The sequence below is a fragment of the Triturus cristatus genome, chromosome 1_1, assembly GCF_964204655.1.
Source record: "Triturus cristatus chromosome 1_1, aTriCri1.1, whole genome shotgun sequence".
Taxonomy (NCBI): domain Eukaryota; kingdom Metazoa; phylum Chordata; class Amphibia; order Caudata; family Salamandridae; genus Triturus; species Triturus cristatus.
Window position 1 is genome coordinate 1,139,897,642 of NC_140579.1, and position 20,356 is coordinate 1,139,917,997.

Below are 20,356 nucleotides of genomic sequence, written 5' to 3' on the forward strand. Positions count from 1 at the left end.
GTGTTTGGGCAGTGTTGGGGTCATGCAGGGGGTGGTGTTTTACGGTTTAGGGCAGTGCAGTGGGGTTCGGGCAGTGTAGGGGGTCGTGAAGGGGGTGGTGTTTTAGGGTTTAGGGTAGTGCAGTGGGGTTCGGGTAGTGTAGGGAGTCATGCTGGGGGAGTGCTTTAGGGTTGTGTAATGGAGTTTGTGTAGTGTAGTGGGTCATGCAGAGGGTAGTGTTTTAGGTTTTAGGGTAGTGCAGTGGTGTTTGGCTAGTGTAAAGGGTCGTGCTGGGGGTAGTGTGTTAGGGTTTAGGGTAGTGTAGTGGTGATTGGGTAGTGTAGGGGGTACTGCTGGGGGTAGTGTTTTAGGGTTTAGGGTAGTGCAGTGGAGTCTGGGTAGTGTAGGGGTCATGCTGGGGGTAGTGTTTTAGGGGTAGGGTAGTGCAGTGATCTTTGGGTAGTGTAGGGGGTCGTACTGGGGGTAGTGTTCTAATGTTTATGGTACTGCAGTGGTGTTTGGGTAGTGTAGGCGGTCATGCTGGGGGTAGTGTTTTAGAGTTTAGGGTAGTTCAGTGGTGTTTGAGTACTGTAGGGGGTTGTGGGGGGTAGTGTTTTAGGGTTTAGGGTAGTGCAATGGTATTTGGGTAGTGTAAGGGGTCGTGCTGCGGGTATTATTTTAGGGTTTAGGGTAATGCAGTGGTCTTTGTGTAGTGTAGGGGGTCTTGCTGGGGGTAGTGTTTTAGGGTTTAGGGTAGTGCAGTGGTGTTCGGGTAGTGTAGGGGTACTGCTGGGGGTAGTGTTTTAGGGTTTAGGGTGGTGCAGTGGAGTTTGGGTAGTGTAGGGGGTCGTGCTGGGGGTAGTGTTTTAGGGTTTATGGTAGTGCAGTGCTGTTTGGGTAGTGTAGTGGGTCGTGTTGGTGGTAGTGTTTTAGTGTTTAGGGTAGTGCAGTGGTGTTCGAATAGTGTAGGGGTCGTGCTGGGGTTAGTGGTTTAGGGTTTATGGTAGTGCAGTGCTGTTTGGGTAGTATAGTGGATCGTGTTGGTGGTAGTTTTTTAGTGTTTAGGGTAGTGCAGTGGTGTTCGGGTAGTGTAGGGGGTCGTGCAGGGGATAGTGTTTTAGGGTTTAAGGTAGTGCAGTGGGGTTCGGGTAGTGTAGGGGGTCGTGCTGGGGGTAGTGTTTTAGGTTTTATGGTAGTGCAGTGGTGTATGGGTAGTGTAGGGGGTCGTGCTGGGGGTAGTGTTTTAGGGTTTAGGGTAGTGCAGTGGTGTTTTGGTAGTGTAGGGGTACTGCTGGGGGTAGTGTTTTAGTGTTTAGGGTAGTCCAGTGGTGTTTGGGTAGTGTAGGGGGTCGTGCTGGGGTAGTGTTTTAGGGTTTAGGGTAGTCCAGTGGTATTTGGGTAGTGTAGGGGGTCGTGCAGGGGGTGGTGTTTTACGGTTTAGGGCAGTGCAGTGGGGTTCGGGCAGTGTAGGGGGTCGTGAAGGAGGTGGTGTTTTAGGGTTTAGGGTTTTGCAGTGGGGTTCGGGTAGTGTAGGGAGTCATGCTGGGGGGAGTGCTTTAGGGTTGTGTAATGGAGTTTGTGTAGTGGGTCATGCAGGGGGTAGTGTTTTAGGTTTTAGGGTAGTGCAGTGGTGTTTGGATAGTGTAGGGGGTCGTGCAGGGGATAGTGTTTTAGGGTTTAGGGTAGTGCAGTGGGGTTCGGGTAGTGTAGGGAGTCGTGCTGGGGTAGTGTTTTAGAGTTTAGGCTTGTGCTGTGGTGTTAGGGTAGTGTAGGGGGTCGTGCTGGGGTTAGTGTTTTAGGGTTTATGGTAGTGCAGTGGTGTTCGGGTAGTGTAGAGAGTGGTGCTGGGGGGAGTGTTTTAGGGTTTAGGGTAGTGCAGTGGTGTTTGTGCATTGTAGGGGGTCGTGATGGGGGTACTGTATATGGGGTTTAAGGTAGTGCAGTGGTGTTTGGGTAGTGTAGGGGGTCGTGCTGGGGGTAGTGTTTTAGGGTTTAGGGTAGTGCAGTGGTGTTTTGGTAGTGTAGGGGTACTGCTGGGGGTAGTGTTTTAGTATTTAGGGTAGTCCAGTGGTGTTTGGGTAGTGTAGGGGGTCGTGCTGGGGTAGTGTTTTAGGGTTTAGGGTAGTGCAGTGGTGTTTGGGTAGTGTAGGGGGCTGTGCTGGGTAGTGTTTTAGGGTTTAAGGTAGTGCAGTGGTGTTTGGATAGTGTAGGGGGTCATGCTGAGGTTAGATTTAGGGTTTAGAGCAGTGCAGTGGTGTTTGGGCAGTGTTGGGGTCGTGCAGGGGGTGGTGTTTTACGGTTTAGGGCAGTGCAGTGGGGTTCGGGCAGTGTAGGAGGTCGTGAAGAGGGTGGTGTTTTAGGGTTTAGGTTAGTGCAGTGGGGTTCGGGTAGTGTAGGGAGTCATGCTGGGGGAGTGCTTTAGGGTTGTGTAATGGAGTTTGTGTAGTGTAGTGGGTCATGCAGGGGGTAGTGTTTTAGGGTAGTTCAGTGGTGTTTGGATAGTGTAGGGTGTCATGCTGAGGGTAGATTTAGGGTTTAGGGTAGTACAGTGGTGTTTGGTTAATGTAGTTAGTCGTGCTGGTTGAGTGTTTTACGGTTTAGGGTAGTGCAGTGGTGTTTGGGTAGTGTAGGGGGTCATGCTGCAGGTAGTGTTTTATTGTTTAGGGTAGTGCAGTGGTGTTTGGATAGTGTACGAGGCCGTGCTGGAGGTAGTGGGTTAGGGTTTAGGGTAGTGTAGTGGTGATTGGGTAGTGTAGGGGGTACTGCTGGGGGTAGTGTTTTAGGGTTTAGGGTAGTGCAGTGGTGTCTGGGTAGTGTAGGGATCATGCTGGGGATAGTGTTTTAGGGTTAGGGTAGTGCAGTGATCTTTGGGTAGTGTAGTGGGTCATGCAGGGGGTAGTGTTTTAGGTTTTAGGGTAGTGCAGTGGTGTTTGGATAGTGTAGGGGGTCATGCTGAGGGTAGATTTAGGGTTTAGGGTAGTACAGTGGTGTTTGGTTAGTGTAGTTAGTTGTGCTGGTTGAGTGTTTTATGGTTTAGGGTAGTGCAGTGGTGTTTGGGTAGTGTAGGGGGTCATGCTGGGGGTAGTGTTTTATTGTTTAGGGTAGTGCAGTGGTGTTTGGGTAGTGTAGGAAGCCGTGTCGGAGGTAGTGTGTTAGGGTTTAGAGTAGTGCAGTGGTGATTGGGTAGTGTAGGGGGTACTGCTGGGCGTAGTGTTTTAGGGTTTAGGGTAGTGCAGTGGTCTCTGTGTAGTGTAGGGGGTCATGTGGGATAAGTGTTTTAGGTTTAGGGTAGTGCAGTGATCTTTGGGTAGTGTAGGGTCGTGCTGGGGGCAGTGTTTTCAGGTTTATTGTAGTGCAGTGGTGTTTGGGTAGTGTTGGGGGTCATGCTGGGGGTAGTGTTTTAGCGTTTAGGGTAGTGCAGTTGTGTTTGAGTAGTGTAGGGGGTTGTGGGGGGTAGTGTTTTAGGGTAGTGCAATGGTATCTGGGTAGTGTAGGGGGTCGTGCTGCGGGTATTGTTTTAGGGTTTAGGGTAATGCAGTGGTCTTTGTGTAGTGTAGGGGGTCGTGCTGGGGGTAGTGCTTTAGGGTTTAGGTTAGTGCAGTGGTGTTCGGGTAGTGTATGGGTACTGCTGGGGGTAGTGTTTTAGGGTGTAGGATAGTGCAGTGATCTTTGGGTAGTGTAGGGGGTCATGCTGGGGGTGGTGTTTTAGGGTTTATGGTAGTGCAGTTGTGTTTGTGTAGTGTAGGGGGTCATGCAGGGGGTGGTGTTTTAGGGTTTAGGTTAGTGCAGTGGGCTTTGGGTTGTGTAGGGAGTCATGCTGGGGGGAGTGCTTTAGGGTTTAGGGTAGTGCAGTGATGTTTGTGTAGTGTAGGGGGTCATGCTGGGGGTACTGGGGGTACTGTATATGGGGTTTAGGGTAGTGCAGTGCTGCTTGGGTAGAGTAGGGGGTCGTGCTGGGTGTAGTGTTTTAGGTTTTAGGGTAGTGCTGTGGTCTTTGGTTATTGGAGGGGGTCGTGCTGAGGGTAGATTTAGGTTTTAGGGTAGTGCAGTGGTGTTTGGGTAGTATAGGGGGTCGTGCTGTTGGTAGACTTATGCTTTAGGGTAGTGTAGGGAGTCGTGCTGGTTGAGTATTTTAGGGATTAGGGTAGTGCAGTGGTGTTTGGGTAGTGTAGGGGGTACTGCTGGGGGAAGTGTTTTAGGGTTTAAATTAGTGCAGTGGTGTTTGCGTAGTATAGGGGGTACTGCTAGGGATACTGTTTTAGGGATTAGGCTAGTGCAGTGGTGTTTGGTTAGTGTGAGCGGTACTGCTGGGGGTAGTGTTTTAGGGTTTAGGGTAGGGCAGTGGTGTTTGGGTAGTGTAGAGGGTTGTGCTGGGGGTAGTATTTAAGGGTTTAGGGTAGTGCAGTTGTGTTTTTTTAGTTCAGGGGTAGTGTTTTAGGGTTTAGGGTTGTGCAGTGGTGTTTGTGTAGTGTAGGGAGTCGTGCTGGGGTAATGTTTTAGGGTTTAGGGTTGTTTAGATGTGTCTCTGTAGTGTAGGGGGTGTGTTTCAGGGTTTAGGGTAGTGCAGTGGACTTTGGGAAGTGTAGGGTGTTGTGTGGGGGGTAGTGTTTTAGGGTTTAGGGCAGTGTAGTGGTGTTTGGGCAGTGTAGGGGTCGTGCAGGGGGTGGTGTTTTAGTGTTTAGGGTAGTGCAGTGGGGTTCGGGTAGTGTAGGGAGTTGTGCTGGGGGTAGTGTTTTAGAATTTAGGCTAGTGCAGTGGTGTTTGGGTAGTGTAGGGGGTCGTGCTGGGGGTAGTGTTTTATGGTTTAGGGTAGTGCAGTGGTGTTCGGGTAGTGTAGGGATTGGTGCTGGGGGGAGTGTTTTAGGGTTTAGGGTAGTGCAGTGTTTGTGTAGTGTAGGGGGTCGTGCTGGGGTTACTGTATATGGGGTTTGGGATAGTGCAGTGGTGTTTGGGTAGTGTGAGGGGTACTGCTGGGGGTAGTGTTTTAGGGTTTAGGGTAGTACAGTGGTGTTTGGGTAGTGTAGGGGGTCATGCTGGGGGTAGTGTTTTAGGGTTTAGGGTAGTGCAGTGGTGTTTGGGTAGTGTAGGGGTACTGCTGGGGGTAGTGTTTTAGGGTTTAGGGTAGTACAGTGGTGTTTGGGTAGTGTAGGGGGTCATGCTGGGGGTAGTGTTTTAGGGTTTAGGGTAGTGCAGTGGTGTTTGGGTAGTGTAGGGGGTCGTGCTGGGTAGTGTTTTAGGGTTTAGGGTGGTGCAGTGGTGTTTGTGTAGTGTAGGGGGTCATGCTGGGGGTAGTGTTTTAGGTTTTAGGGTAGTGCAGTGATGTTTGGATAGTGTAGGGGGTCATGCTTAGGGGAGATTTAGGGTTTAGGGCAGTGCAGTGGTGTTCAGGCAGTGTTGAGGGTCGTGCAGGGGGTGGTGTTTTACGGTTTAGGGCAGTGCAGTGGTGTTCGAGCAGTGTAGGGGGACGTGCAGGGGGTGGTGTTTTAGGGTTTAGGGTAGTGCAGTGGGGTTCGCGTAGTGTAGGGAGTCGTGCTGGTTGAGTATTTTAGGGTTTAGGGTAGTGCAGTGGTGTTTGGGTAGTGTAGGGGTCGTGCTGGGGGTAGTGTTTTAATGTTTAGGGTAGTGCAGTGGTGTTTGGGTAATATAGGGGGTCATGCTGGGGGTAGAGTGTTAGGGTTTAGGGTAGTGCAGTGGTGTTTGGGTAGTGTAGGGGGTACTGCTGGGGAAGTGTTTTAGGGTTTAGGGTAGTACAGTTGTGTTTTGGTAGTGTAGGGGTACTGCTGGGGGTAGTGTTTTAGTGTTTAGGGTAGTCCAGTGGTGTTTGGGTAGTGTAGGGGGTCGTGCTGGGGTAGTGTTTTAGGGTTTAGGATAGAGCAGTGGAGTTTGGGTAGTGTAGGGGGTCGTGCTGGGTAGTGTTTTAGGGTTTAAGGTAGTGCAGTGGTGTTTGGATAGTGTAGGGGGTCATGCTCAGGGTAGATTTAGGGTTTAGGGCAGTGCAGTGGTGTTTGGGCAGTGTTGGGGTCGTGCAGGGGTTGGTGTTTTACGGTTTAGGGCAGTGCAGTGGGGTTCGGGCAGTGTATGGGGTCATGAAGGGGGTGGTGTTTTAGGGTTTAGGGTAGTGCAGTGGGGTTCGGGTAGTGTAGGGAGTCGTGCTGGGGTAGTGTTTTAGAGTTTAGGCTTGTGCTGTGCTGTTAGGGTAGTGTAGGGGGTCGTGCTGGGGGTAGTGTTTTAGGGTTTATGGTAGTGCAGTGGTGTATGGGTAGTGTAGGGGGTCGTGCTGGGGTAGTGTTTTAGGGTTTAGGGTAGTGCAGTGGTGTTTTGGTAGTGTAGGTGTACTGCTGGGGGTAGATTTAGGTTTTAGGGTAGTACAGTGGTGTTTGGTTAGTGTAGGAGGCCGTGCCGGAGGTAGTGTGTTAGGGTTTAGAGTAGTACAGTGGTGATTGGGTAGTGTAGGCGGTACTGCTGGGCGTAGTGTTTTAGGGTTTAGGGTAGTGCAGTGGTGTCTGGGTAGTGTAGGGGTCGTGCTGGGGGTAGTGTTTTAGGGTTAGGGTAGAGCAGTGGTGTTTCTGTAGTGTAGGGGTAGTGTTTAAGGGTTTAGGGTAGTGCAGTTGTGTTTGTGTCGTGTAGGGGGTCGTGGTGGTGGTAATGTTTTAGGGTTTAAGGTAGTTCAGCGGTTTTTGTGTAATGTAGGGGGTCGTGGTTTAGGGTAATGCAGTGGTCTCTGTGTAGTGTAGGGGGTCATGTGGGGGAAGTGTTTTAGGTTTAGGGTAGTGCAGTGATCTTTGGGTAGTGTAGGGGGTCGTGCTGGGGGTAGTGTTTTAGGGTTTAGGGTAGTGCAGTGGTGTTTTGGTAGTGTAGGGGTACTGCTGGGGGTAGTGTTTTAGTGTTTAGGGTAGTCCAGTGGTGTTTGGGTAGTGTAGGGGGTCGTGCAGGAGTAGTGTTTTAGGGTTTAGGGTAGTGCAGTGGTGTTTGGGTAGTGTAGGGGGTCATGCTGGGTAGTGTTTTAGGGTTTAAGGTAGTGCAGTTGTGTTTGGATAGTGTAGGGGGTCATGCTGAGGGTAGATTTAGGGTTTAGGGCAGTGCAGTGGTGTTTGGGCAGTGCTGGGGTCGTGCAGGGGGTGGTGTTTTACGGTTTAGGGCAGTGCAGTGGGGTTCGGGCAGTGTAGGGGGTCGTGAAGGGGGTGGTGTTTTAGGGTTTAGGGTAGTGCAGTGGGGTTCGGGTAGTGTAGGGAGTCATGCTGGGGGGAGTGCAATAGGGTTGTGTAATGGAGTTTGTGTAGTGTATTGGGTCATGCAGGGGGTAGTGTTTTAGGTTTTAGGGTAGTGCAGTGGTGTTTGGATAGTGTAGGGGGTCGTGCAGGGGATAGTGTTTTAGGGTTTAGGGTAGTGCAGTGGGGTTCAGGTAGTGTAGGGAGTCGTGCTGGGGTAGTGTTTTAGAGTTTAGGCTTGTGCTGTGGTGTTAGGGTAGTGTAGGGGGTCGTGCTGGGGGTAGTGTTTTAGGGTTTAGGGTAGTGCAGTGGTGTTTTGGTAGTGTAGGGGTACTGCTGGGGGTAGTGTTTTAGTGCTTAGGGTAGTCCAGTGGTGTTTGGGTAGTGTAGGGGGTCGTGCTGGCGTAGTGTTTTAGGGTTTAGGGTAGTGCAGTGGTGTTTGGGTAGTGTAGGGGGTCGTGCTGGGTAGTGTTTTAGGGTTTAAGGTAGTGCAGTGGTGTTTGGATAGTGTAGGGGGTCATGCTGAGGGTAGATTTAGGGTTTAGGGCAGTGCAGTGGTGTTTGGGCATTGTTGAGGTCGTGCAGGGGTTGGTGTTTTACGGTTTAGGGCAGTGCAGTGGGGTTCGGGCAGTGTAGGGGGTCGTGAAGGGGGTGGTGTTTTAGGGTTTAGGGTAGTGCAGTGGGGTTCGGGTAGTGTAGGGAGTCATGCTGGGGGGAGTGCTTTAGGGTTGTGTAATGGAGTTTATGTAGTGTAGTGGGTCATGCAGAGGGTAGTGTTTTATTGTTTAGGGTAGTGCAGTGGTGCTTGGGTGGTGTACGAGGCCGTGCTGGGGGTAGTGTTTTATTGTTTAGGGTAGTGCAGTGGTGTTTGGGTAGTGTACGAGGCCGTGCTGGAGGTAGTGTGTTAGGGTTTAGGGTAGTGTAGTGGTGATTGGGTAGTGTAGGGGGTACTGCTGGGGGTAGTGTTTTAGGGTTTAGGGTAGTGCAGTGGTGTCTGGGTAGTGTAGGGGTCATGCTGGGGGTAGTGTTTTAGGGTTAGGGTAGTGCAGTGATCTTTGGGTAGTGTAGGGGGTCGTACTGGGGGTAGTGTTCTAGGGTTTATGGTAGAGCAGTGTTGTTTGGGTAGTGTAGTGGGTCATGCTGGGGGTAGTGTTTTAGAGTTTAGGGTAGTTCAGTGGTGTTTGAGTAGTGTAGGGGGTTGTGGGGGGTAGTGTTTTAGGGTTTAGGGTAGTGCAATGGTATTTGGGTAGTGTAAGGGGTCGTGCTGCGGGTATTGTTTTAGGGTTTAGGGTAATGCAGTGGTCTTTGTGTAGTGTAGGGGGTCTTGCTGGGGGTAGTGTTTTAGGGTTTACTGTAGTGGAGTACTGTTCGGGTAGTGTAGGGGTACTGCTGGGGGTAGTGTTTTAGGGTTTAGGGTAGTGCAGTGGAGTTTGGGTAGTGTAGGGGGTCGTGCTGGGGGTAGTGTTTTAGGGTTTATGGTAGAGCAGTGCTGTTTGGGTAGTGTAGTGGGTCGTGTTGGTGGTAGTGTTTTAGTGTTTAGGGTAGTGCAGTGGTGTTCGGGTAGTGTAGGGGGTCGTGCTGGGGTTAGTGTTTTAGGGTTTATGGTAGTGCAGTGCTGTTTGGGTAGTATAGTGGGTCGTGTTGGTGGTAGTTTTTTAGTGTTTAGGGTAGTGCAGTGGTGTTCGGGTAGTGTAGGGGGTCGTGCAGGGGATAGTGTTTTAAGGTTTAAGGTAGTGCAGTGGTGTTAGGGTAGTGTAGGGAGTCGTGCTGGGGTAGTGTTTTAGGGTTTATGGTAGTGCAGTGGTGTATGGGTAGTGTAGGGGGTCATGCTGGGGGTAGTGTTTTAGTGTTTAGGGTAGTCCAGTGGTGTTTGGGTAGTGTAGGGGGTCGTGCTGGGGTAGTGTTTTAGAGTTTAGGGTAGTGCAGTGGTGTTTGGGTAGTGTTGGGGTCGTGCTGGGGGTAGTGTTTTAGGGTTTAGGGTAGTGCACTGGTGTTTTGGTAGTGTAGGGGTACTGCTGGGGGTAGTGTTTTAGTGTTTAGGGTAGTCCAGTGGTGTTTGGGTAGTGTAGGGGGTCGTGCTGGGGTAGTGTTTTAGGGTTTAGGGTAGTGCAGTGGTGTTTGGGTAGTGTAGGGGGTCATGCTGGGTAGTGTTTTAGGGTTTAAGGTAGTGCAGTTGTGTTTGGATAGTGTAGGGGTCATGCTGACTGTAGATTTAGGGTTTAGGGCAGTGCAGTGGTGTTTGGGCAGTGTTGGGGTCGTGCAGGGGGTGGTGTTTTAAGGTTTAGGGCAGTGCAGTGGGGTTCGGGCAGTGTAGGGGGTCGTGAAGGGGGTGGTGTTTTAGGGTTTAGGGTAGTGCAGTGGGGTTCGGGTAGTGTAGGGAGTCATGCTGGGGGGAGTGCTTTAGGGTTGTGTAATGGAGTTTGTGTAGTGTAGTGGGTCATGCAGAGGGTAGTGTTTTATTGTTTAGGGTAGTGCAGTGGTGTTTGGGTAGTGTACGAGGCCGTGCTGGGGGTAGTGTTTTATTGTTTAGGGTAGTGCAGTGGTGTTTGGGTAGTGTACTAGGGCGTGCTGGAGGCAGTGTGTTAGGCTTTAGGGTAGTGTAGTGGTGATTGGGTAGTGTAGGGGGTAATGCTGGGGGTAGTGTTTTAGGGTTTATGGTAGTGCAGTGGTGTATGGGTAGTGTAGGGGGTCGTGCTGGGGGTAGTGTTTTAGGGTTTAGGGTAGTGCAGTGGTGTTTTGGTAGTGTAGGTGTACTGCTGGGGGTAGATTTAGGTTTTAGGGTAGTACAGTGGTGTTTGGTTAGTGTAGTTAGTTGTGCTGGTTGAGTGTTTTACGGTTTAGGGTAGTGCAGTGGTGTTTGGGTAGTGTAGGGAGTCATGCTGGGGGTAGTGTTTTATTGTTTAGGGTAGTGCAGTGGTGTTTGGGTAGTGTAGGAGGCCATGCCGGAGGTAGTGTGTTAGGGTTTAGAGTAGTACAGTGGTGATTGGGTAGTGTAGGCGGTACTGCTGGGCGTAGTGTTTTAGGGTTTAGGGTAGTGCAGTGGTGTCTGGGTAGTGTAGGGGTCGTGCTGGGGGTAGTGTTTTAGGGTTAGGGTAGAGCAGTGGTGTTTCTGTAGTGTAGGGGTAGTGTTTAAGGGTTTAGGGTAGTGCAGTGGTGTTTGTGTAATGTAGGGGGTCGTGTTTTAGGGTTTAGGGTAATGCAGTGGTCTCTGTGTAGTGTAGGGGGTCATGTGGGGGAAGTGTTTTAGGTTTAGGGTAGTGCAGTGATCTTTGGGTAGTGTAGGGGGTCGTGCTGGGGGTAGTGTTTTAGTGTTTAGGTTAGTCCAGTGGTGTTTGGGTAGTGTAGGGGGTCGTGCTGGGGTAGTGTTTTAGGGTTTAGGGTAGTGCAGTGGTGTTTGGGTAGTGTAGGGGGTCATGCTGGATAGTGTTTTAGGGTTTAAGGTAGTGCAGTTGTGTTTGGATAGTGTAGGGGGTCATGCTGAGGGTAGGTTTAGGGCAGTGCAGTGGTGTTTGGGCAGTGTTGGGGTCGTGCAGGGGGTGGTGTTTTACGGTTTAGTGCAGTGGGGTTCGGGCAGTGTAGGGGGTCGTGAAGGGGGTGGTGTTTTAGGGTTTAGGGTAGTGCAGTGGGGTTCGGGTAGTGTAGGGAGTCATGCTGGGGGGAGTGCAATAGGGTTGTGTAATGGAGTTTGTGTAGTGTAGTGGGTCATGCAGGGGGTAGTGTTTTAGGTTTTAGGGTAGTGCAGTGGTGTTTGGATAGTGTAGGGGGTCGTGCAGGGGATAGTGTTTTAGGGTTTAGGGTAGTGCAGTAGGGTTCGGGTAGTGTAGGGAGTCGTGCTGGGGTAGTGTTTTAGAGTTTAGGCTTGTGCTGTGGTGTTAGGGTAGTGTAGGGGGTCGTGCTGGGGGTAGTGTTTTAGGGTTTATGGTAGTACAGTGGTGTTCGGGTAGTGTAGGGAATGGTGCTGGGGGGAGTGTTTTAGGGTTTAGGGTAGTGCAGTGGTGTTTTGGTAGTGTAGGGGTACTGCTGGAGGTAGTGTTTTAGTGTTTAGGGTAGTCCAGTGGTGTTTGGGTAGTGTAGGGGGTCGTGCTGGGGTAGTGTTTTAGGGTTTAGGGTAGTGCAGTGGTGTTTGGGTAGTGTAGGGGGTCGTGCTGGGTAGTGTTTTAGGGGTTAAGGTAGTGCAGTGGTGTTTGGATAGTGTACGGGGTCATGCTGAGGGTAGATTTAGGGTTTAGGGCAGTGCAGTGGTGTTTGGGCAGTGTTGGGGTCGTGCAGGGGTGGTGTTTTACGGTTTAGGGCAGTGCAGTTGGGTTCGGGCAGTGTATGGGGTCGTGAAGGGGGTGGTGTTTTAGGGTTTAGGGTAGTGCAGTGGGGTTCGGGTAGTGTAGGGAGTCATGCTGGGGGGAGTGCTTTAGGGTTGTGTAATGGAGTTTGTGTAGTGTAGTGGGTCATGCAGGGGGTAGTGTTTTAGGTTTTAGGGTAGTGCAGTGTTGTTTGGATAGTGTAGGGGGTCATGCTGAGGGTAGATTTAGGGTTTAGGGTAGTACAGTGGTGTTTGGTTAGTGTAGTTAGTTGTGCTGGTTGAGTGTTTTACGGTTTAGGGTAGTGCAGTGGTGTTTGGGTAGTGTAGGGGGTCATGCTGGGGGTAGTGTTTTATTGTTTAGGGTAGTGCAGTGGTGTTTGGGTAGTGTAGGAGGCCGTGCCGGAGGTAGTGTGTTAGGGTTTAGAGTAGTACAGTGGTGATTGGGTAGTGTAGGCGGTACTGCTGGGCGTAGTGTTTTAGGGTTTAGGGTAGTGCAGTGGTGTCTGGGTAGTGTAGGGGTCGTGCTGGGGGTAGTGTTTTAGGGTTAGGGTAGAGCAGTGGTGTTTCTGTAGTGTTTATGGGTTTAGGGTAGTGCAGTGGTGTTTGTGTCGTGTAGGGGGTCGTGGTGGTGGTAATGTTTTAGGGTTTAAGGTAGTTCAGCGGTGTAATGTAGGGGTCGTGTTTTAGGGTTTAGGGTAATGCAGTGGTCTCTGTGTAGTGTAGGGGGTCATGTGGGGGAAGTGTTTTAGGTTTAGGGTAGTGCAGTGATCTTTGGGTAGTGTAGGGGGTCGTGCTGGGGGTAGTGTTTTCAGGTTTATTGTAGTGCAGTGGTGTTTGGGTAGTGTTGGGGGTCATGCTGGGGGTAGTGTTTTAGCATTTAGGGTAGTGCAGTGGTGTTTGAGTAGTGTAGAGGGTTGTGGGGGGTAGTGTTTTAGGGTTTAGGGTAGTGCAATGGTATCTGGGTAGTGTAGGGGGTCGTGCTGCGGGTATTGTTTTAGGGTTTAGGGTAATGCAGTGGTCTTTGTGTAGTATAGGAGGTCGTGCTGGGGGTAGTGCTTTAGGGTTTAGGTTAGTGCAGTGGTGTTCGGGTAGTGTATGGGTACTGCTGGGGGTAGTGTTTTAGGGTTTAGGATAGTGCAGTGATCTTTGGGTAGTGTAGGGGGTCATGCTGGGGGTGGTGTTTTAGGGTTTATGGTAGTGGAGTTGTGTTTGTGTAGTGTAGGGGGTCATGCAGGGGGTGGTGTTTTAGGGTTTAGGTTAGTGCAGTGGGCTTCAGGTAGTGTAGGGAGTCATGCTGGGGGGAGTGCTTTAGGGTTTAGGGTAGTGCAGTGATGTTTGTGTAGTGTAGGGGGTCATGCTGGGGGTACTGGGGGTACTGTATATGGGGTTTAGGGTAGTGCAGTGCTGCTTGGGTAGAGTAGGGGGTCGTGCTGGGGTAGTGTTTTAGGTTTTAGGGTAGTGCTGTGGTCTTTGGTTATTGGAGGGGGTGGTGCTGAGGGTAGATTTAGGTTTTAGGGTAGTGCAGTGGTGTTTGGGTAGTATAGGGGGTCGTGCTGTTGGTAGACTTATGCTTTAGGGTAGTGCAGTGGTGTTTGGGTAGTGTAGGGAGTCGTGCTGGTTGAGTATTTTAGGGATTAGGGTAGTGCAGTGGTGTTTGGGTAGAGTAGGTGGTCGTGCTGGGGGTAGTGTTTTAGGGTTTAGGGTAGTGCAGTGGTGTTTGGGTAGTGTAGGGGGTACTGCTGGGGGAAGTGTTTTAGGGTTTAAAGTAGTGCAGTGGTGTTTGCGTAGTATAGGGGGTACTGCTAGGGATACTGTTTTAGGGATTAGGCTAGTGCAGTGGTGTTTGGTTAGTGTGAGCGGTACTGCTGGGGGTAGTGTTTTAGGGTTTAGGGTAGGGCAGTGGTGTTTGGGTAGTGTAGAGGGTTGTGCTGGGGGTAGTATTTAAGGGTTTAGGGTAGTGCAGTTGTGTTTTTTTAGTTCAGGGGTAGTGTTTTAGGGTAGTGCAGTGGTGTTTGTGTAGTGTAGGGAGTCGTGCTGGGGTAATGTTTTAGGGTTGTTTAGATGTGTCTCTGTAGTGTAGGGGGTGTGTTTCAGGGTTTAGGGTAGTGCAGTGGTCTTTGGGAAGTGTAGGGTGTCGTGTGGGGGGTAGTGTTTTAGGGTTTAGGGCAGTGTAGTGGTGTTTGGGCAGTGTAGGGGGTCGTGCAGAGGGTGGTGTTTTAGTGTTTAGGGTAGTGCAGTGGGGTTCGGGTAGTGTAGGGAGTTGTGCTGGGGGTAGTGTTTTAGAATTTAGGCTAGTGCAGTGGTGTTTGGGTAGTGTAGGGGGTCGTGCTGGGGGTAGTGTTTTATTGTTTAGGGTAGTGCAGTGGTGTTTGGATAGTCTAGGGGGCCGTGCTGGAGGTAGTGTGTTAGGGTTTAGGGTAGTGCAGTGGTGATTGGGTAGTGTAGGGGGTCGTGCTGTGGGTAGTGTTTTAGGGTTTAGGGTAGTGCAGTGGTGTTTTGGTAGTGTAGGGGTACTGCTGGGGGTAGTGTTTTAGTGCTTAGGGTAGTCCAGTGGTGTTTGGGTAGTGTAGGGGGTCATGCTGGGGTAGTGTTTTAGGGTTTAGGGTAGTGCAGTGGTGTTTGGGTAGTGTAGGGGGTCGTGCTGGGTAGTGGTTTAGGGTTTAGGGTAGTGCAGTGGTATTTGGATAGTGTAGGGGGTCATGCTGAGGGTAGATTTAGGGTTTAGGGCAGTGCAGTGGTGTTTGGGCAGTGTTGAGGTCGTGCAGGGGGTGGTGTTTTACGGTTTAGGGCAGTGCAGTGGGGTTCGGGCAGTGTAGCGGGTCGTGAAGAGGGTGGTGTTTTAGGGTTTAGGGTAGTGCAGTGGGGTTCGGGTAGTGTAGGGAGTCATGCTGGGGGGAGTGCTTTAGGGTTGTGTAATGGAGTTTGTGTAGTGTAGTTGGTCATGCAGAGGGTAGTGTTTTAGGTTTTAGGGTAGTGCAGTGGTGTTTGGCTAGTGTAGTGGGTCGTGCTGGGGGTAGTGTTTTATTGTTTAGGGTAGTGCAGTGGTGTTTGGGTAGTGTACGAGGCCGTGCTGGAGGTAGTGTGTTAGGGTTTAGGGTAGTGTAGTGGTGATTGGGTAGTGTAGGGGGTACTGCTGGGGGTAGTGTTTTAGGGTTTAGGGTAGTGCAGTGGTGTCTGGGTAGTGTAGGGGTCATGCTGGGGGTAGTGTTTTAGGGTTAGGGTAGTGCAGTGATCTTTGGGTAGTGTAGGGGGTCGTACTGGGGTTAGTGTTCTAGGGTTTATGGTAGAGCAGTGTTGTTTGGGTAGTGTAGTGGGTCATGCTGGGGGTAGTGTTTTAGAGTTTAGGGTAGTGCAATGGTATTTGGGTAGTGTAAGGGGTCGTGCTGCAGGTATTGTTTTAGGGTTTAGGGTAATGCAGTGGTCTTTGTGTAGTGTAGGGGGTCTTGCTGGGGGTAGTGTTTTAGGGTTTAGGGTAGTGCAGTGGTGTTCGGGTAGTGTAGGGGTACTGCTGGGGGTAGTGTTTTAGGGTTTAGGGTAGTGCAGTGGAGTTTGGGTAGTGTAGGGGGTCGTGCTGGGGGTAGTGTTTTAGGGTTTATGGTAGAGCAGTGCTGTTTGGTTAGTGTAGTGGGTCGTGTTGGTGGTAGTGTTTTAGTGTTTAGGGTAGTGCAGTGGTGTTCGGGTAGTGTAGGGGGTTGTGCTGGGGTTAGTGTTTTAGGGTTTATGGTAGTGCAGTGCTGTTTGGGTAGTATAGTGGGTCGTGTTGGTGGTAGTTTTTTAGTGTTTAGGGTAGTGCAGTGGTGTTCGGGTAGTGTAGGGGGTCGTGCAGGGGATAGTGTTTTAAGGTTTAAGGTAGTGCAGTGGGGTTTGGGTAGTATAGGGAGTAGTGCTGGGGTAGTGTTTTAGAGTTTAGGCTTGTGCTGTGGTGTTAGGGTAGTGTAGGGGGTCATGCTGGGGGTAGTGTTTTATGGTTTATGGTAGTGCAGTGGTGTATGGGTAGTGTAGGGGGTCATGCTGGGGGTAGTGTTTTAGGGTTTAGCGTAGTGCAGTGGTGTTTTGGTAGTGTAGGGGTACTGCTGGGGGTAGTGTTTTAGTGTTTAGGGTAGTCCAGTGGTGTTTGGGTAGTGTAGGGGGTCGTGCTGGGGTAGTGTTTTAGGGTTTAGGGTAGTGCAGTGGTGTTTGGGTAGTGTAGGGGGTCGTGCTGGGTAGTGTTTTAGGGTTTAAGGTAGTGCAGTTGTGTTTGGATAGTGTAGGGGGTCATGCTGAGGGTAGATTTAGGGTTTAGGGCAGTGCAGTGGTGTTTGGGCAGTGTTGGGGTCGTGCAGGGGGTGGTGTTTTACGGTTTAGGGCAGTGCAGTGGGGTTCGGGCAGTGTAGGGGGTCGTGAAGGGGGTGGTGTTTTAGGGTTTAGGGTAGTGCAGTGGGGTTCGGGTAGTGTAGGGAGTCATGCTGGGGGGAGTGCTTTAGGGTTGTGTAATGGAGTTTGTGTAGTGTAGTGGGTCATGCAGGGGGTAGTGTTTTAGGTTTCAGGGTAGTGCAGTGGTGTTTGGATAGTGTAGGGGGTCATGCAGGGGATAGTGTTTTAGGGTTTAGGGTAGTGCAGTGGGGTTCGGGTAGTGTACGGAGTCGTGCTGGGGTAGTGTTTTAGAGTTTAGGCTTGTGCTGTGGTGTTAGGGTAGTGTAGGGGGTCGTGCTGGGGGTAGTGTTTTAGGGTTTATGGTAGTGCAGTGGTGTTAAGGTAGTGTAGGGAGTGGTGCTGGGGGGAATGTTTTAGGGTTTAGGGTAGTGCAGTGGTGTTTGTGCATTGTAGGGGGTCATGATGGGGGTACTGTATATGGGCTTTAGGGTAGTGCAGTTGTGTTTGGGTAGTGTAGGGGGTCGTGCTGGGGGTAGTGTTTTAGGGTTTAGGGTACTGCAGTGGTGTTTTGGTATGGTAGGGGTACTGCTGGGGGTAGTGTTTTAGTGTTTAGGGTAGTGCAGTGGTGTTTGGGTAGTGTAGGGGGTCATGCTGAGGGTAGATTTAGGGTTTAGGGCAGTGCAGTGGTGTATAGGCAGTGGTGGGGTCGTGCAGGGGGTGGTGTTTTACGGTTTAGGGCAGTGCAGTGGGGTTCGGGCAGTGTAGGGGGTCGTGAAGGGGGTGGTGTTTTAGGGTTTAGGGTAGTGCAGTGGGGTTTGGGTAGTGTAGGGAGTCATGCTGGGGGGAGTGCTTTAGGGTTGTGTAATGGAGTTTGTGTAGTGTAGTGGGTCATGCAGGGGGTACTGTTTTAGGTTTTAGGGTAGTGCAGTGGTGTTTGGATAGTGTAGGGGGTCGTGCAGGGGATAGTGTTTTAGGGTTTAGGGTAGTGCAGTGGGGTTCGGGTAGTGTAGGGAGTCATGCTGGGGGGAGTGCTTTAGGGTTGTGTAATGGAGTTTGTGTAGTGTAGTGGGTCATGCAGGGGGTACTGTTTTAGGTTTTAGGGTAGTGCAGTGGTGTTAGGGTAGTGTAGGGGGTCGTGCTGGGGATAGTGTTTTAGGGTTTATGGTAGTGCAGTGGTGTTCGGGTAGTGTAGGGAATGGTGCTGGGGGGAGTGTTTTAGGGTTTAGGGTAGTGTAGTGGTGTTTTGGTAGTGTAGGGGTACTGCTGGAGGTAGTGTTTTAGTGTTTAGGGTAGTCCAGTGGTGTTTGGGTAGTGTAGGGGGTCGTGCTGGGGTAGTGTTTTAGGGTTTAGGGTAGTCCAGTGGTGTTTGGGTAGTGTAGGGGGTCGTGCTGGGGTAGTGTTTTAGGGTTTAAGGTAGTGCAGTGGTGTTTGGATAGTGTAGGGGGTCATGCTGAGGGTAGATTTAGGGTTTAGGGCAGTGCAGTGGTGTTTGGGCAGTGTTGGGGTCGTGCAGGGGGTGGTGTTTTACGGTTTAGGGCAGTGCAGTGGGGTTCGGGCAGTGTATGGGGTCGTGAAGGGGGTGGTGTTTTAGGGTTTAGGGTAGTGCAGTGGGGTTCGGGTAGTGTAGGGAGTCATGCTGGGGGGAGTGCTTTAGGGTTGTGTAATGGAGTTTGTTTAGTGTAGTGGGTCATGCGGGGGTAGTGTTTTAGGTTTTAGGGTAGTGCAGTGGTGTTTGGATAGTGTAGGGGGTCATGCTGAGGGTAGATTTAGGGTTTAGGGTAGTACAGTGGTGTTTGGTTAGTGTAGTTAGTTGTGCTGGTTGAGTGTTTTACGGTTTAGGGTAGTGCAGTGGTGTTTGGGTAGTGTAGGGGGTCATGCTGGGGGTAGTGTTTTATTGTTTAGGGTAGTGCAGTGGTGTTTGGGTAGTGTAGGAAGCCGTGCCGGAGGTAGTGTGTTAGGGTTTAGAGTAGTGCAGTGGTGATTGGGTAGTGTAGGGGGTACTGCTGGGCGTAGTGTTTTAGGGTTTAGGGTAGTGCAGTGGTGTCTGGGTAGTGTAGGGGTCGTGCTGGGGGTAGTGTTTTAGGGTTAGGGTAGATCAGTGGTGTTTCTGTAGTGTAGGGGTAGTGTTTAAGGGTTTAGGGTAGTGCAGTGGTGTTTGTGTCGTGTAGGGGGTCGTGGTGGTGGTAATGTTTTTGGGTTTAAGGTAGTTCAGCGGTGTTTGTGTAATGTAGGGGGTCGTGTTTTAGGGTTTAGGGTAATGCAGTGGTCTCTGTGTAGTGTAGGGGGTCATGTGGGGGAAGTGTTTTAGGTTTACGGTAGTGCAGTGATCTTTGGGTAGTGTAGGGGGTCGTGCTGGGGGTAGTGTTTTCAGGTTTATTGTAGTGCAGTGGTGTTTAGGTAGTGTTGGGGGTCATGCTGGGGGTAGTGTTTTAGCGTTTAGGGTAGTGCAGTGGTGTTTGAGTAGTGTAGGGGGTTGTGGGGGGTAGTGTTTTAGGGTTTAGGGTAGTGCAATGGTATCTGGGTAGTGTAGGGGGTCGTGCTGCGGGTATTGTTTTAGGGTTTAGGGTAATGCAGTGGTCTTTGTGCAGTGTAGGGGGTCGTGCTGGGGGTAGTGCTTTAGGGTTTAGGTTAGTGCAGTGGTGTTCGGGTAGTGTATGGGTACTGCTGGGGGTAGTGTTTTAGGGTTTAGGATAGTGCAGTGATCTTTGGGTAGTGTAGGGGGTCATGCTGGGGGTGGTGTTTTAGGGTTTATGGTAGTGCAGTTGTGTTTGTGTAGGGGGTCATGCAGGGGGTGGTGTTTTAGGGTTTAGGTTAGTGCAGTGGGCTTCAGGTAGTGTAGGGAGTCATGCTGGGGGGAGTGCTTTAGGGTTTAGGGTAGTGCAGTGATGTTTGTGTAGTGTAGGGGGTCATGCTGGGGGTACTGTATATGGGGTTTAGGGTAGTGCAGTGCTGCTTGGGTAGAGTAGGGGGTCGTGCTGGGGTAGTGTTTTAGGTTTTAGGGTAGTGCTGTGGTCTTTGGTTATTGGAGGGGGTCGTGCTGAGGGTAGATTTAGGTTTTAGGGTAGTGCAGTGGTGTTTGGGTAGTATAGGGGGTCGTGCTGTTGGTAGACTTATGCTTTAGGGTAGTGCAGTGGTGTTTGGGTAGTGTAGGGAGTCGTGCTGGTTGAGTATTTTAGGGATTAGGGTAGTGCAGTGGTGTTTGGGTAGAGTAGGTGGTCGTGCTGGGGGTAGTGTTTTAGGGTTTAGGGTAGTGCAGTGGTGTTTGGGTAGTGTAGGGGGTACTGCTGGGGGAAGTGTTTTAGGGTTTAAAGTAGTGCAGTGGTGTTTGCGTAGTATAGGGGGTACTGCTAGGGATACTGTTTTAGGGATTAGGCTAGTGCAGTGGTGTTTGGTTAGTGTGAGCGGTACTGCTGGGGGTAGTGTTTTAGGGTTTAGGGTAGGGCAGTGGTGTTTGGGTAGTGTAGAGGGTTGTGCTGGGGGTAGTATTTAAGGGTTTAGGGTAGTGCAGTTGTGTTTTTTTAGTTCAGGGGTAGTGTTTTAGGGTAGTGCAGTGGTGTTTGTGTAGTGTAGGGAGTCGTGCTGGGGTAATGTTTTAGGGTTGTTTAGATGTGTCTCTGTAGTGTAGGGGGTGTGTTTCAGGGTTTAGGGTAGTGCAGTGGTCTTTGGGAAGTGTAGGGTGTCGTGTGGGGGGTAGTGTTTTAGGGTTTAGGGCAGTGTAGTGGTGTTTGGGCAGTGTAGGGGGTCGTGCAGAGGGTGGTGTTTTAGTGTTTAGGGTAGTGCAGTGGGGTTCGGGTAGTGTAGGGAGTTGTGCTGGGGGTAGTGTTTTAGAATTTAGGCTAGTGCAGTGGTGTTTGGGTAGTGTAGGGGGTCGTGCTGGGGGTAGTGTTTTATTGTTTAGGGTAGTGCAGTGGTGTTTGGGTAGTCTAGGGGGCCGTGCTGGAGGTAGTGTGTTAGGGTTTAGGGTAGTGCAGTGGTGATTGGGTAGTGTAGGGGGTGCTGCTGGGGGTAGTGTTTTAGGTTTTAGGGTAGTGCAGTGTTGTTTGGGAATTGTAGGGCTCGTGCTGGGTAGTGTTTTAGGGTTTAGGGTGGTGCAGTGGTGTTTGGGTAGTGTAGGGGGTCATGCTGGGGGTCGTGTTTTAGGTTTTAGGGTAGTGCAGTGGTGTTTGGATAGTGTAGGGGGTCATGCTGAGGGTAGATTTAGGGTTTAGGGAAGTGCAGTGGTGTCCGGGCAGTGTTGGGGTCGTGCAGGGGTTGGTGTTTTGCGGTTTAGGGCAGTGCAGTGGGATTTGGGCAGTGTAGGGGGTCGTGAAGGGGGTGGTGTTTTAGGGTTTAGGGTAGTGCAGTGGGGTTCGATAGTGTAGGGAGTCCTGCTGGGGGGAGTGCTTTAGGGTTGTGCAGTGGAGTTTGTGTAGTATAGTGGGTCATGCAGGGGGTAGTGTTTTAGGTTTTAGGGTAGTGCAGTGGTGTTTGGATAGTGTAAGGGGTCATGCTGAGGGTAGATTTAGGGTTTAGGGTAGTG

General features: G+C 51.0%; 1 protein-coding gene across 1 annotated transcript in view; it reads right to left on the reverse strand.

Annotated features, from left to right (window-relative positions):
* Positions 1-20,356, reverse strand: part of LOC146871737 (uncharacterized) — a 900,755-nt gene that overhangs the window by 718,432 nt on the left and 161,967 nt on the right. The window lies entirely within an intron of this gene.